Source organism: Paramisgurnus dabryanus, chromosome 3 (genome assembly GCF_030506205.2).
Source record: "Paramisgurnus dabryanus chromosome 3, PD_genome_1.1, whole genome shotgun sequence".
Lineage (NCBI taxonomy): Eukaryota > Metazoa > Chordata > Actinopteri > Cypriniformes > Cobitidae > Paramisgurnus > Paramisgurnus dabryanus.
Window position 1 is genome coordinate 11,998,099 of NC_133339.1, and position 14,305 is coordinate 12,012,403.

The 14,305-nt window shown below is 34.9% G+C and overlaps 2 long non-coding RNA genes across 8 annotated transcripts; one reads left to right on the forward strand and one right to left on the reverse strand.

Moving 5' to 3' along the window:
- Positions 1-2,337: 2,337 nt before the first annotated feature.
- LOC135768918 (uncharacterized) lies at positions 2,338-12,649 on the reverse strand. Of its 4 annotated transcripts, none has more exons than XR_012336316.1 (9): positions 12,368-12,649; positions 11,628-11,733; positions 11,290-11,372; positions 11,104-11,182; positions 10,131-10,196; positions 7,388-8,322; positions 6,305-6,405; positions 4,869-4,956; positions 2,338-4,236 (listed from the first exon to the last, which is right to left on the reverse strand). It is a non-coding gene; the product is annotated as an uncharacterized lncRNA (long non-coding RNA). The 4 variants fall into 4 exon arrangements; XR_010542296.2 differs by lacking the exon at positions 12,368-12,649 and adding an exon at positions 9,162-9,249 and having other exon boundaries at positions 11,290-11,344; positions 11,628-11,755; XR_010542294.2 differs by lacking the exon at positions 12,368-12,649 and having other exon boundaries at positions 11,290-11,344; positions 11,628-11,755.
- On the forward strand, positions 5,423-12,780 carry LOC135768916 (uncharacterized). 4 transcript variants are annotated; one of them, XR_010542290.2, is made up of 9 exons: positions 5,423-5,913; positions 7,990-8,335; positions 10,149-10,208; positions 10,305-10,349; positions 11,122-11,199; positions 11,310-11,363; positions 11,601-11,772; positions 11,882-11,983; positions 12,645-12,780. It is a non-coding gene; the product is annotated as an uncharacterized lncRNA (long non-coding RNA). The 4 variants fall into 4 exon arrangements; XR_010542291.2 differs by lacking the exon at positions 5,423-5,913 and adding an exon at positions 6,855-6,901; XR_010542289.2 differs by lacking the exon at positions 5,423-5,913 and having other exon boundaries at positions 8,194-8,335; positions 11,882-11,979; positions 12,645-12,732.
- The last annotated feature ends 1,525 nt before the right edge of the window (positions 12,781-14,305 follow it).

The window sequence follows — 14,305 nt, forward strand, 5'->3', positions numbered from 1 at the left end:
TAGGTTTGACCAAAGGCATTTAACCCCTGACATGAGACACATTCCTTAAAGCAGAACAAAAAGGTGTAAAACACCTCAGGGTGGCATTAATGCATGCAAGCAAACTATTGAAAGCCACACTTGTGGCTGTATGTTAATGCACTTCTGTTCCCAGCATTACTGCTGCTATATCACATCCTCTCTTTCTCTCTCTCTCTCTCTCTCTCTCTCTCTCTTGGAGAGGTTCTTAAACTTGATGATAATGAAAAACCAGAATGGAGAGTCTTATACAAGTCACCATTGAAAAAAAACGGGTGATTTACATTGGCAGTTGCAGTTAATGCCTTTGTATCTTTGTTTAATTCTGATTGTAATAAAGGTTGTCATTTTTGTCCACAAAAAGAAACTCTTTTTTTCATGCATTCATGCACCGTGAAAGGCTAAAACCTTTATTTGAATGCTATATTGGGAATGCTTTTTACTTCTTTTAATGTGTTGTTTTTAATGAAAATATTTATTTGTGGTTTTAAGTATTTAAGAAGTTGTAAACAAAAATCTCAGTTATTGAACTTTTTGCTTGGTCAGGCGAAAATGGCAATTTATGTCACTAGAAAAGAAAAAATTGAGACCAATGTTTTTGTGACTTAGTAACTGTTTTTTCAAGACTTGTCAAATCTAGAATTTTGATTGATTTCCATTATTATAAATTAATGCATGATCTTTCACTGTTTGAATCCATTTGGTGCATTAATGGGATTCCCTGTGAGATTGGTGAAGAAGAGTTGCATTTTTCTTTTTTTGCGAGGTTGATTTCTTTTTCATTTCTGGAATAGGTGATGTGTTGTAGTCTCTCTCCATATGAGGAATCTTTCCACCCACTAACAACATACTTATTGTCTGTAATTAGGCAATTTACATGTCATAGATTTGACCAAAGGCATGTAACCCCTGTCATGAGACCCATTTAAAAAGTAGAGCAAAAAGGTGTAAAAACACCTCAGGGTGGCATTAATGCACCGGCAGTGGCTCAGTTTAGGGGGCGGCAGTGGCTCAGTGGTTCATGTAGGTTGTCTACAAACCGGAAGGTTGGTGGTTCGATCCCCGGCTCCACTGGACCAAGTGTCGAGGTGTCCTTGAGCAAGGCACCTAACCCCAGCTGCTCCCGACGAGCTGGATGGCGCCTTGCATGGCTGACACCGCCGTCGGTGTATGAATGTGTGAGTGAATGGGTGAATGTGAGGCAACATGTACAGCGCTTTGGATGGCCATAGGTCTGTTAAAAGCGCTATATAAATGCAGTCCATTTACCATTTACCACGCGACCAAACTATTGAATGCACTTGTGTTTCCAGTATTACTGATGGCTTAAACATGTCTAAAGGATGTGATATACAGTAGCAGGTTACATGAGTTTATAAGGAATATTACTGTATAAAGCAATGTGAGCTTTGTGTTGTGTCTGTAACTGTACTTATCTCTTGAATAATCACTACACTCTAAAAATGGCAGGGATATTTTTAAACCATGTTGGGTAAATAGTGGACAAACACACAGCTGGGTTAAAATTTACCCAGTGCTGGGTTGTTTTAACCCAAAGCTGGGTTATTATAACCCATGTTTGCATAACAACCACCCAACATTGGGTCATTTTTAACCCAGAACGTGTTCTGTCCAATATGCACCCATTATGCACATTGGCGTGTTTTTCGTGTAATTTTACAGTGGATATGTACATTCGCAGTGTATTTCTGTAATTTTACTAATTTTAACGGTAAAATTCCGTTTTTTTACTGTGTGGGTTAAAAAGAACCCAGCCGTTTTTAGAGTGTAAACATCACTTGATATACAGCAATATTATAAAAAGAGCAAATGTTGAGTGAAGAGTTTCATTATCTAAACATTCAATTATACAGTCCATTAAGTATTGTAGAGCAGTGGTCTCCAACATAGTGCCCGCCAAAGTACTATGTATTAATCATGTATTAATAACCTTAATTTAAAGATTTATGTATTACATATTTTTATATTAGCTGAAATGTTAACATTTTAAACAAAGATAAAACATACCAACGAGTAAAATAAAATAAAATCAACAAGTAAAACAAAAAGTTTTGAGTAGACTATATCAGAAAAGTAGTTCTCCAGATTTTATTGATTGCGGTAGCTCTTGCTCACAAAAAGGTTGGAGGTTGCATAGAGTAATCGGTAGGCAAATAATAATCACATTCTTAGCAACATATGTAAGGGATAATTGACGACGGGCCGTTTAATTATTAGAAAAATAATGCACACCGAGGTGGTGATGCGGGTGTAAAAATGGACTAACAAAAACAACATGATAGATGAGTTTCCGAGGCAATTCCCAGATAGCACACGTACGTCTCAGATACGTCTTGTAAAGATCTTTACATCTGCTGACGATCGTCTTTGAATAATACGTCTTCCATATCTCTACAAGACGTATTTAAGATCTTAAAAAATTCTAAATCCTACCTGCCTGCAATGCATCTCCGTTTGGTCTTGAATCCGATCAAACGCAGACGAATCAGCAAAGACCTCCAACTCATTTCATTTTTTAAATAAATGTCTTGTTTAATTGTTTTAAAAATATAGTCAACATGTTTTTAAGGGTTGGCATTAATTTTGAAGCAAAAAATATAATTAAATATAATTAATAAAAGCCCATATCACGTATAATAAAAAACAATGTAGACATTTTGCGTTTAATCCAAAACGTTAAAAAGGCACTTACCGTAGATAAAGCACCATGCACAAGAAAAGGTGATCTCATACTCTTTCTGACTACAAAATATTAACAAATACAAAACACACAAGAACATCATTGCCAACAGCCACTGCCCCTCTGACTGTTTTATCAGTCTGAAATGAAAAAAGTTATACATTTAATTAAATAAAACAATTGCCAACAAGCTGATTATCTTAAGATGACCCTGCTTACTGCAATTCCTGCTTATTATAATTACTGGGTGTGACTCACATTAAGTGTGTTTGTCAACAGTTATATATCTAAGGTTGAAACTTTTGATAGTTTTTGACCCCACGCCATCCATTGAAATTGTGTAACACACCTTGCATTTTCACAACATTTAGTTTTAAAAATCATCTGAACAAACTCTGAGCAAACCAAAGGTGATATTGAGAATGTTTATATAGATGAAGAAACCTCATAAAAAATTGAAAACACAATACACAATCATTTGACCAGGTTTAATCCAGCATCACAGCATGAATTATATTGACTAGTTTGTTTACCAAATTTGAATAAAATGTTTAACCTATGTGTTAATATGATTACAGCCACAGTGTAACAAAAATACTGCAAAGATATTGATCACATTCTCATTACATTACTTCACAAGACCCAAAGCTGATCAGGACACTTTAAGAGCACTGTAACGTAGTAACTGCTGAAAGAACCATGTAATACTGTGAATATAATGACAAACTGTTCCATAACACTTAGATGTGACTTTAATTACAATACAACATACTCTTACTCATACTCAGGGTTTTTAAACTGTGGGTGAAGACCCACTTGTGGGTCGCACCGTAAGATAGTGAGTGTTGCATTGTAGTGATGGTTTGTCCAATTAATTATTAGCAATGGTTTTGATATACTATAAGATTACACCTGTCTAAAGCCCATAATACACGGCACGATTTTTGGCTGTCCCAGATGAAAGATTACCAATCGTGAAACAATCGTGGAGATTTCTGTGATCGTGGCTCTTAATTGGTGGTCCTATCTCATACAGTGTGAGAGGTTTAAAGACGTCTGTTTTCCCAGTCCTTGGACCAAAGACACCTACGATAGTTTTATGACAGTGTAAGAAGTTCAGCATGATCAACGCACATCAACAATGTGTTTGTTGCTACGACCTGCATACCTGTATTTGTTTACCACTAGCGCATGCTGATGACGGATGTCGCAGCCTCAGATGCAATAGGTGTCTTCATCGACAGTCTACTGCTGAAGTTTAAACAATCCTTGTCACACAGTGTGATAAGGTCTTATTGGATTGCAAAAATCCTGCTGTGTATCCTGGGCTTAATATGTTGTGGAATGAAAAGTTTGGAAACCCCTGCTTAACACAAAGTCTCATTTAAAGTTTATAAGAACTTTTGCAATAGACCGACACTAAACGAAACTGATGGCAGATGAGGTGTTGGGATGACAATGGGCCAGAGTTGAATCTTTGCATCTTAGCAGATCACAGGCAGGTTTCTCCTGAAGTGCTGCATTAAGAAAAGAAAGGAAAAGATGTTAGAACATTTTTAAGGAAATTTAAATAATTCTCACAATCAATATTGGACTATAAACAATAAATTATTACCAATGCAATAACATGCAAACAGACCTGTCAACCACCTTAATAATAGACACTACGCGGTAGGCATGGGCTTGTTACCAGTTTTAAGGTACACCGTGGTTTTAAACAGTCAAGGTTACAAAACCACTAAAATGGTCTGTGAAACCGTCTCCAAGGTATGAACTGTATTTATACAAAATTCATTAAGTCATGTGATTGATTTGATGTTTACATGTAATATACATTTCGAAAATATTATATATAATATAATTTAAAGGCTTTATTTTTTACCTGCCATTTAAAAATAAAAATATTTAGTGTAGCAATGGGAATACCGCAACACTGTGAAACCGTGGTATTTTTGCTAAAGGTAATCATACCGCCAGAATCTTATACTGGCTCATGTCTACTAAGCGGTTGTACCATGTGTCATGAAACATCAAGATCAAATTTTTAGGGCTAGCGCAATACCACAGTTTTGGCTATTCTTCATATTCTCTAGGGCAGTTATTTTGCCCCAGTGACAGAAACAGCGACAGTAATCAAATAATTCATTACCTTATCTACATGTGGGTAGAGGCCCACAGGTGAAGGAAGATTTTTGGCCTGCGCACTTTCACAGCTGGTAAACATGGATTGTGGTGGGCTAGTGACAGAATGAAGAAGATCAGTTTAAAATTTGCTTTACAACCAGAGGTTGCATTATTTTGACAGACAAGGGCTGTAAGAAAATTGTCAAAATCAATAATAATATGAGGCAACAGCCAAACAATAACAACTAAACTCAATCAACTATCTTAATCTGCCTGAACTCAAATCTTGTGGTCTATAAAGTGGGAGTTTATCTGTGTGTAATTCAACCATCATGTTAGACTGAAGGAATTGCAGTTATCAATAGATTTCCCGACAGCACTGGACAAATGACTTCTCACACTCAGTGTGACTTGAGACAAAGGATAAACAAAGACATTGAGTATGTTTACATGCACATAATAAGAGGACAATTATCTTATTATGATATTATAAAAATCAGTTTATTACATTAACATGTTTCAGGCGTTTTAATTTACTTTTATTTGTGAAGTTTATCTATCACAGGTGGAGACATACGCACATACGAAATGGCAAAAAAGACGTTAAAATCTGGTTTAAGAGCAAAAAAACTACCTGTGCCAATCAGTTTTTGCCATTTATGGGCTTTACCCTATAAAAGAAAACCATTTTATGCATTTAAATGACCTTACACGTTATCAGTTTATTAAGCGTTTAGACTATGTAGACACACTCACTGTGCACTAAAATTAAAAAAATTGGTTAACACGACCACTCGTGGTGGCTTCACTCAGAGGTTGGAGAAGACAACCGGTGGACTAAACATCAAGCCTCTGCATGATTCAGGTAAGTGGAATAAAATACACTGTAAATAAACATTATTAAAACAGATTGTGAAGTCATTCATTCAAAACTTGCTATGACCTAAGCCTAAATGACTTAATTTCTTTTTAGAATTAAGACAACCTTAGCAGGAGAGCCCCAGCAGTAACTTTCTCTCAAGCAGATGAGCAATAAGTTGCTTTGTATGAACACCACCCTAACAATCAAGGTAAAAGAGCATTAAACATTAAAGGTATTGCGGAGAATTTAGGTTTTCCGGGTGGATCATCAAGACTATTGGTCCTCCTAGTTGTCAATCTGGAGTGTTGCCGCAATTGCATTTTTTTTAAAAAGTGGAGACGGCGTTTCTTTTCTAAAATTCGAGAAAATCCTCCGCTACACCTTTAAGTGGAACATTTATATAGCATGCTGCTTATAGCTAGTGAGAAAGATAATCTAATTGATCTACCATGCATATCCTTCAAATAACTTAACAGAACAACTGAACATGTATAATATAATTTAATATGTACATTATTAATAATAATTGTTAATAATATTTAATATTTGTGAAATTATATAGTTGTGAATTCATTATATTTGCAATGTTTATACATTACCTGTTTTTAGGTAAACAGATTATCCATCAGTGGGTGCCTCAAGGTCGGCTCTGTAAATACTGTAATCTGCATGTTTCCGAGCACACGTTTACCAGGACACACTAATATTAAACAGAAAAACAACATAAATCAGTGTTAAACACAAACAAATTTTAGGTAAATTAAATAAGGTTTTCATTTTCAATCAATATAAAAGAAATAAACGCAATAAAAAACAATGTCAGTGACGTAATAAATATGTGTAAATTTACACGCATCACTTATTAAGCATTATAAAAATCCAGCAATATTATTAAACTTTGGTTATTTGTTATTATCCCTGCATTCAAATGGTTGCAGGTTGGAGCAGGAAGTTAACCCTTCTGTCGCGCAAGCGCGAGGTCGCGAGGCCATTCGTACGTCACGTGAGCGCCATTTTCATCATATGACCGTTTTTCCTCAGGCACACTTCAACATTTTCTTCGCATTTAACATCATTATTAACATGTAAATAATATAATTCGTAAACATAACGTTTATGTTAATTTATAATATATATATTTTTTTAATTGTTGGCTTTAAGTTAATTTGTCTGTCAGACTCAGTTTGTTCGTGTTGGTAAGTAACTTAACGTACGTTATTAACGTTACGCTAGCCTTTTGTCATGTATGTGTTGTTAGAAACTGATAAAAATACGAATTAATTCACAGATAAATAACTTTATCGCTAATACAACTGATAAAATATATTAACTTAATTATCAAACCACTTCGCTATAAAACTTTAAGGCTTCTTGTGAATACCGGTCGTTTACATAACGTTAACTTACTCCAAGCAAGTCGGGCGGGAAGATTGATACATTTTATAACTCAAGTAACTTTAAGTTAAACAGGGGCTGGTGGTCTAGGCTAACTTAGCAAATGTTTACCCCACCACCGCTGAGAAAACGGTTACATGTTCAACGTGCCTTGCCTTCAGGATTTGCAGATCGATTTTGGCTTGCATTGATAAACGTTACAAACAAACAAACCAAAAAAAGAATGATCATATACGACAATCAATCTTTAGATCCACTACATGCATAACATAATGTTGGTTACTTACCTCTACTGATGAAACTCCTTTGTCAGCGTTGTAACTTCACATGTTGGTTTTGGTAAATCACACGAGGCCAAAGATCGAGGTGAAAAAGAGAAATAAATCGTTCTGCGATCGTTTAACGCGATGAGACACGAAGCCTTAAAAACCACAGGCTACTCCAGCCCAAAGATTAGTGTAGCCCTTGTGTCCGGCTTCACGTGGCTTAGCGTTAACCAGTATGACATCACAGTACCGCGTGATTACACTGTTTCGTGGGCTTTTGAATCACTCTCGCGGTACTTCAATGTCTGCATGAAGTCAACCACTCATGCTTGTAACAGGGGTAGCGTTTGTGCGCTCAGTGATTTAGGGTGTTACAAAACAAGATTATTACATTAATATTATCAATTAGTATTGTAATAAAGCTTTTTAAATGTTTGTTAATGATTAAGTGTCATTAACAAACTCTGATTTAAAACATCAATATATATGCTACGTAAATTTTCCTTAAATCATCAAAACATCCAAATTCAATGAAACAAAAACAACAACAATGTATTTAAGATGAGACACATTCAGCATTTATAATTTTTTCTCTCTTTTTTGTTTGACTTTGTTTTCTACAGTAGCCTGTTAACAGTAGACCAAAGGTATGATGATCAATTATAAATGCAATATGGTTGAAAGGTCAGTAAACAAACAACAAAAAGGTAATTTCTTAATAGAATGTCTATACATTTTTTGCTTTTGTTACATATTTCATACATCAAAATCATTAAACGTTAATAATTATGTATTCCAACTTGTTGCAGCTTGACAAAAATGTAGCTTGAAGGAGAAGGGACAGCTGAGTAACAAAGTCCTGGTACGCAGACGACGATACTATTACACTGACAAGAGTGTAATGATGATGGAGACACAAGCCAGAGAAAGGGGGGACCAAACACCAGGCCAGAATTCTGCATGAGTCAGGTAAGCATAATGAGTTACAGCAGTGGTTCTCAACTCTGTTCATGGAGTCCCACTGCTCTGTGCATTCTGTATGTCTCTTTGATTTGACAGACTGAGGCTGCGTCCAAATATCACTTTGTGCATCCTATCGTGCATCATGTTCTGGATGTAAAGCATGAGACTTTTAATTGTATGTTAACATTTCTATGGTGTTCACTGCATTATTATTATGCATTTTGTGAAACATCTGCAACATTGTGTCGTTTATTTAGGGACTACTGAATAAATAATACACTTTAATAAAGCTACATACTCAAAACAAAGAGCTTTTTTACAGGAGCAAAGAATTCTGCATCTAAAAGTTTAATATAAGTAAATGTTCATTTCAGAGTGTTCATTTTATTTACAGAAAAACTTAAAAATGTTAAATATAAATTAAAAGTAGTAAATAAAACACAAATACGTTTTGGTGCAAATTGCTGGCACTACCTGGATTGAAATTTTTACACATGCTAAGTGTGTCCCATCGGATGAATAATTCTACATACACACTTGGGATCTTCACGCCCACTAGAATACCTAGGCCAAATACAAAAAAAAACATAATGTAAGTAGTCTAGTGCAAAGACAACAAGTGTGAACATTTGGACACAGCCTCAGTTCAGTTCATGAAGATCTCTACTAATGAGCTGATGATTTGAATAAGGTGTGTTAAATAAGGAAGACATACAAAATGTGAATAGCAGAGGACCTCAAGGAACAATGTTTAGGTACAGTTACACTGTATAAAACATTAACCAAACAGACAAATTATTTGTCATAGCTTCAATAAACAAAAGAATGTCACCTGCATTTTAGTTTCAAGCATTTTCCACAATGAAGCCAAACTGGCAGAAAATAAGCTTCTGCTTTGCATCTGACATCAATTCAGAAACCTGCAAAAATAATTACAAGAGAATGAAGAATGTTTAAAATATACATAGAAATAAGCTCTAAGGAACGGCATGGTTTACAGTAAAATTATGGGGTACTCACACTATGCATACTGTATCATACCAAAGTATGTTTTACCTCCAAAGTTTGGTGTTACTAGTGTGAGCGCTCTGTACCCTACTACACTTGGTCTCTGCAACAGTCCAGTTTAGTTCATGGTAGGGGGGCATATTTTGAAACATAAATATTTTCAAATTATTTGCGACCCTTACAAAGACACTAATTTCCCACAGCCAGCAACAGCACAATGTTTGTCTGACATCACAATCTTACTGTTATTACAACTTTATGATTGTCAACAACTACTACTTTAGACTGAACACCAGTGGGCGGAGCCAACGATATAATGATGTGCTGTGTCTTTCTGTGGGGGAGGTCAAATGAAAATTAATTTAGCTAGTGACATCACTACTTCAGCCATTTTACATTCGTAAAAGAAGAATGCTGTCTGCGATTCACTTTTGTTTCCATGATTGCAAAAACCTTTATCGAAGAACATATACAATTGTTTAAGTGTCATAATTAAAACATGCCTAAATTGGCAGTGACCCTGGCTTAAGTCGATACAAAACTCAAGTGCAAATCATGACACTCATATTAACTGTAGTTTTGCAAATTATTGTAACACCGATATCAGATATGAATAGTGTCTTATGTAAATATAAAAAGAGCAGAACAAAAAATGAATATAGTCAAAAAAAAGTGATCTGTGCATTAAGATTTGCATTGTAAATGCAGTCTTATTGTTACGAAAAAACTTGGTTATTGCTGGAATCATGAATGGTCTGAATAGGATTTGAGTTTGTTTACTTGTGAAACTTACCTGCACCACCATTTACAGATCCAGTGGGTGCAGATCATCATACAGATGGTTCAAGTGTGGATCCACCTAATATTCAAGGTAAAAGAGCATTTGTTCACAGCATTATCTAAGAAAACATATCACTAGATATTACATATTAGATGTTAATGTCTGACTCTGATCCATACGAAACAGATTTTCTGTCCTGGGACACTCGGCTAACCATCAAGAAAGAACACAGTAGGTTAACAAGAATCTGACCTCACGTTTGATCATTACAAAATTATTGCAGTACATTACACATTTAAGGACTGATGTTATTCCTCTGGCTGATTTAAAAATACCCAAAAGTTCTTAAAAAGAAGCAGCCCTAGTTATTTTGGCTTGTTAAACATAAACTATATAGACATAACTATTGCGACACCTCCTTCTAATAAACAGGTTTAAATACTTTACTTATTTCCATGAGCACAAATCTTAATGCTACAGCATATGATATTCTAGAAAAACCGTTTGATGCTAAATTTATAGCAAGAGTTTTGGCAGGGCCCTTTTCAATACTAAATTAAGAATGACCCTACAAACAAAGTAAGGTTCAAACAGAAAATTAGTGATTCAGTCTGGTGTGGAAGAACTTTGACTGGTCTGAATAAACCCCAGACCTTAACTCAGCTAACACCTTTGATATGACTCAAAGGTTTTTAGCCAAAAACTCATCACCTAAACCTATCAATGACTTGTACAAGAAGCTGTAGTCATTTCGGAACAGAAAAAGGCACTTACAAAACTGTTGCAACAAAAATCAAAACAAAACTCTTTGAAGTGGTATTATATGGTATAGCATTTATATTTGTTTTGATTGGACATACTGGAATAAATAAACATGTTTATTAGAATGAGGCCTCCCAATACTTTTGTCTAGTGTATTTGCCACAGACAGGGTAACGCAATCCTTAGAGTGTGCTTCTTTGTAAATGTGACAAATGAAAATGACCTGATCCATCATTTCCAGCTCCAGTGGGCATCCTTTATCCATCCAGACCCTCATACAGATGGTTGGAGTTTTGATTAATCTAAAGTACCATGCAAGGTAAGAGAGCATTTGTTGACATAATTAGGAAGAAAACATAAACGCATTGTTCATGGCACTTAAATACAACATAACACTGTTTAATCCTACCTTTTCTGTTCAATCCATAGAGCACTCATTTTCCCTCTTGAGACCATGGTGTGACCTGCAAGGTCGAATGGAGAGTAAGTTCCCTAAAAAAAATAAAAATAAATGTATTTAAAATCGTCATTAGCTAAACATCAACATGTCTGAGGCAGATGCAGGTCTGATAATCCGTCCAACATTCAAAACCTCACAGTAAATCTACAGTCTTGAGTACTGTTTTAAATCAATGTATACATATGCTCATTATGAATTTTAATAAAAAATACTAAATGTATATAAAAAGCCTCAATTCAATTATTTTTTTGATATTGCAGCTGTAAACGAGACAATCTTGGAGTCACCTGCATTCACTGGTCCAGTTGTTAGTCCAATTACAGATGGAGATTATAGAAGAGGATGATGTCTTTTCTCCAACATCTTTCTAGACTGATAAAAGATCTAGACAGGCTTGAACAAAAGTTAACAGAGGGGCTTATATAGAGAATGGTAAGAACCATTTTATCCGTCAAACTTTTTACCAATTATTGTAAACATAAACAATATTATAGGGCTTAATTTGTTTTAACATTACTTCAATGTACTGTATCTGTTTAAGGTGAGCAGCTACACATAAAAGAAGAACATGGAGAATCTGCCCAGAGGTGTTAACCAGCAATGCAGCTATACAACTAAATTGATGCAGGCGGAAACAATGTGTGTATGTTATGTCCAAATGTTGTTATGTTCAAATGTTTTACAATATACTTAAACAGGTGGACCTGTCATTATTGCATTAGTCAAGTACAGCTGAGTAGGTTAAGTTTACATATCAACGTCAATAAATATATATAAATAAATATCAGTCTTGACAGCAAACATAATAATGTTAAATAAAATAATAATTACAGCTTTTTAAGAAATTTACACGGGCTCAAACTATCAGTGAAATTAACTATCAAAAACCTAAAATAACCACAGACACGTGAATAATATATCTAACGTGAACTAGCTAGTTACTGTACATACATTGCTTATTATCAACGAAATTTCTAGTTAACTGATCCCACTCTCAGCATTATTAAAATGTATTATTACTACATACCTTAAACAAATGTTCCCTTAAATCGCCAGACCAGGACAGGTTTCTTTCTTGCCCTTCTTCTTTTGCATTGCGACGTCGATATAAGTGCATGGTGTGGTGTAGCACGAATTTAACGCAAAGACGCTCATATTAATAATATACACGATATTGACGATTAATACGGATGATTTTATCTTTGTTTGACATTCTAATCAGAGTTATATTGAGGAAACAAAGAAAACATATGACATAGTTTGTAAAATTAATTTTTCCTTATTTTTGTAATGGTTTCTTTTAGAATGCAGCTGCTGCAGATGAAGAATCCGTCCGTCTAGCACTGAAGGAGACGCGGAAAATCGGGAAAAGATGTTCTTTGCCCGAGGAAGCATTTGATTAATTTAAAGATATTGTGTTTCTTTGTATGTTATAGAAAAACGTTGCTTTTTTGCATACACTCGTGTAAATATGCATCTTATGAATGTTTTCCTTTGTCTAATTTTAATAAATTTTACGCAATCAACTGCCTGTTTTATTGAAAATACTGTTTTAATTGTTGTCAATGATATATTGTAATAATATGTGTGTATAACTGTGTAGAAGATGTAGTTTAGAGCAATTTATTTTTAATGATCTTTTAATCGTCTTTTAAAGCTCTCAGAAACATCTTAGAAAGAGCTCGATTAAAGCTCTTATAAAGATCTTTTAAAGATCTAAGAAACATCTTGGAAATATCTTAGAAACATCTGCTAACCATCATTCTAAATATCAAGCGTCTTGAAAAGATCTTAAAAGCGTCTTCAAAACGGCTGGGCTCGTACGTCTCAGATACGTAATTCATATGGGCAAACGACCTTTATAATACGTTTTCCAGACGGAATGGAAATCTGAGTGATTACCTCGCAGATACGTATCTGAGACGTACGTGTGCTATCTGGGTTCAGAGACACACAGAGGTGGCCTCGTTCACACAGTCTCTCTCTCTCTCTCTCTCTGTCGCTTGCCCTCTTGCTCTCTCTTTCTCACTCTCTCTCTCTCTCTCTCTGTCACTCTCACTCTCTTTTTAATAACTTCATTAATAACTTCATTAGAACGCTAGCAATGGCTCAAGCATCCATTGTCAGCTTTAAAATGATGTTTTGGAACAAGCAAAAGAGCCGTTGGATGAGACGCAGAAGAAATAGTCATACTTACAAATAGCGATTTAAGTACAAAAACCAAACGAATCCCTTTAAATTTATCACGTGATCGATGTCTTGAGGTGTGGTAACCGTAATATAAGCTGAACAATTCACCCCGGGCCTTTGAATTATTGTAAAATAATGCAAGAAACCTTATCGGTCGACCACTAATTGTAACTTAATGATTTAAGTGATTCTAATAATTCTTACAGACAACTTTTTTGTCAAAAGCTTATTTGTGCCATCCATATAAAATAAATGCACTTTAAAAATCATTCATTGCATTCAGAGATTTTTGACTTTGTGTCTTAAGTGCTTAAACAGTCCAATGGTCACTGTGGTTAAACAGTTTGTGTATTACATAGATCAAAGTGTAAACTTTATCAAGACCACCAATAGACACGTCATAAACGTTTATAATTTTCTCTAATAAAACTAGCTTTTTAACTCAGAGGAGATTCATAATTTTATCCTAAGATTAAATCATGATGTTAATTTTGTGTCATAACATATAGCTGAATAGATGATTTATATTAAAGGGCACCTATAATGGCCTTTTTACAAGATGTAATATAACTCTCAGGTGTGCTCAGAATGTGTCTGTGAAGTTTCAGCTCAAAATACCACACAGATCATTTATTATAGCATGTTGAAAATTTCCCTATTTGGGTGGGAGCAAAAATACACTGTTTTAATGTCTGTCCTTTATATCCAAATGAGCTACAGCTCCTCACTCCCTTACAAACAGTCAGTGAGTGTTTTTAGTTCAAATAGATCTGAT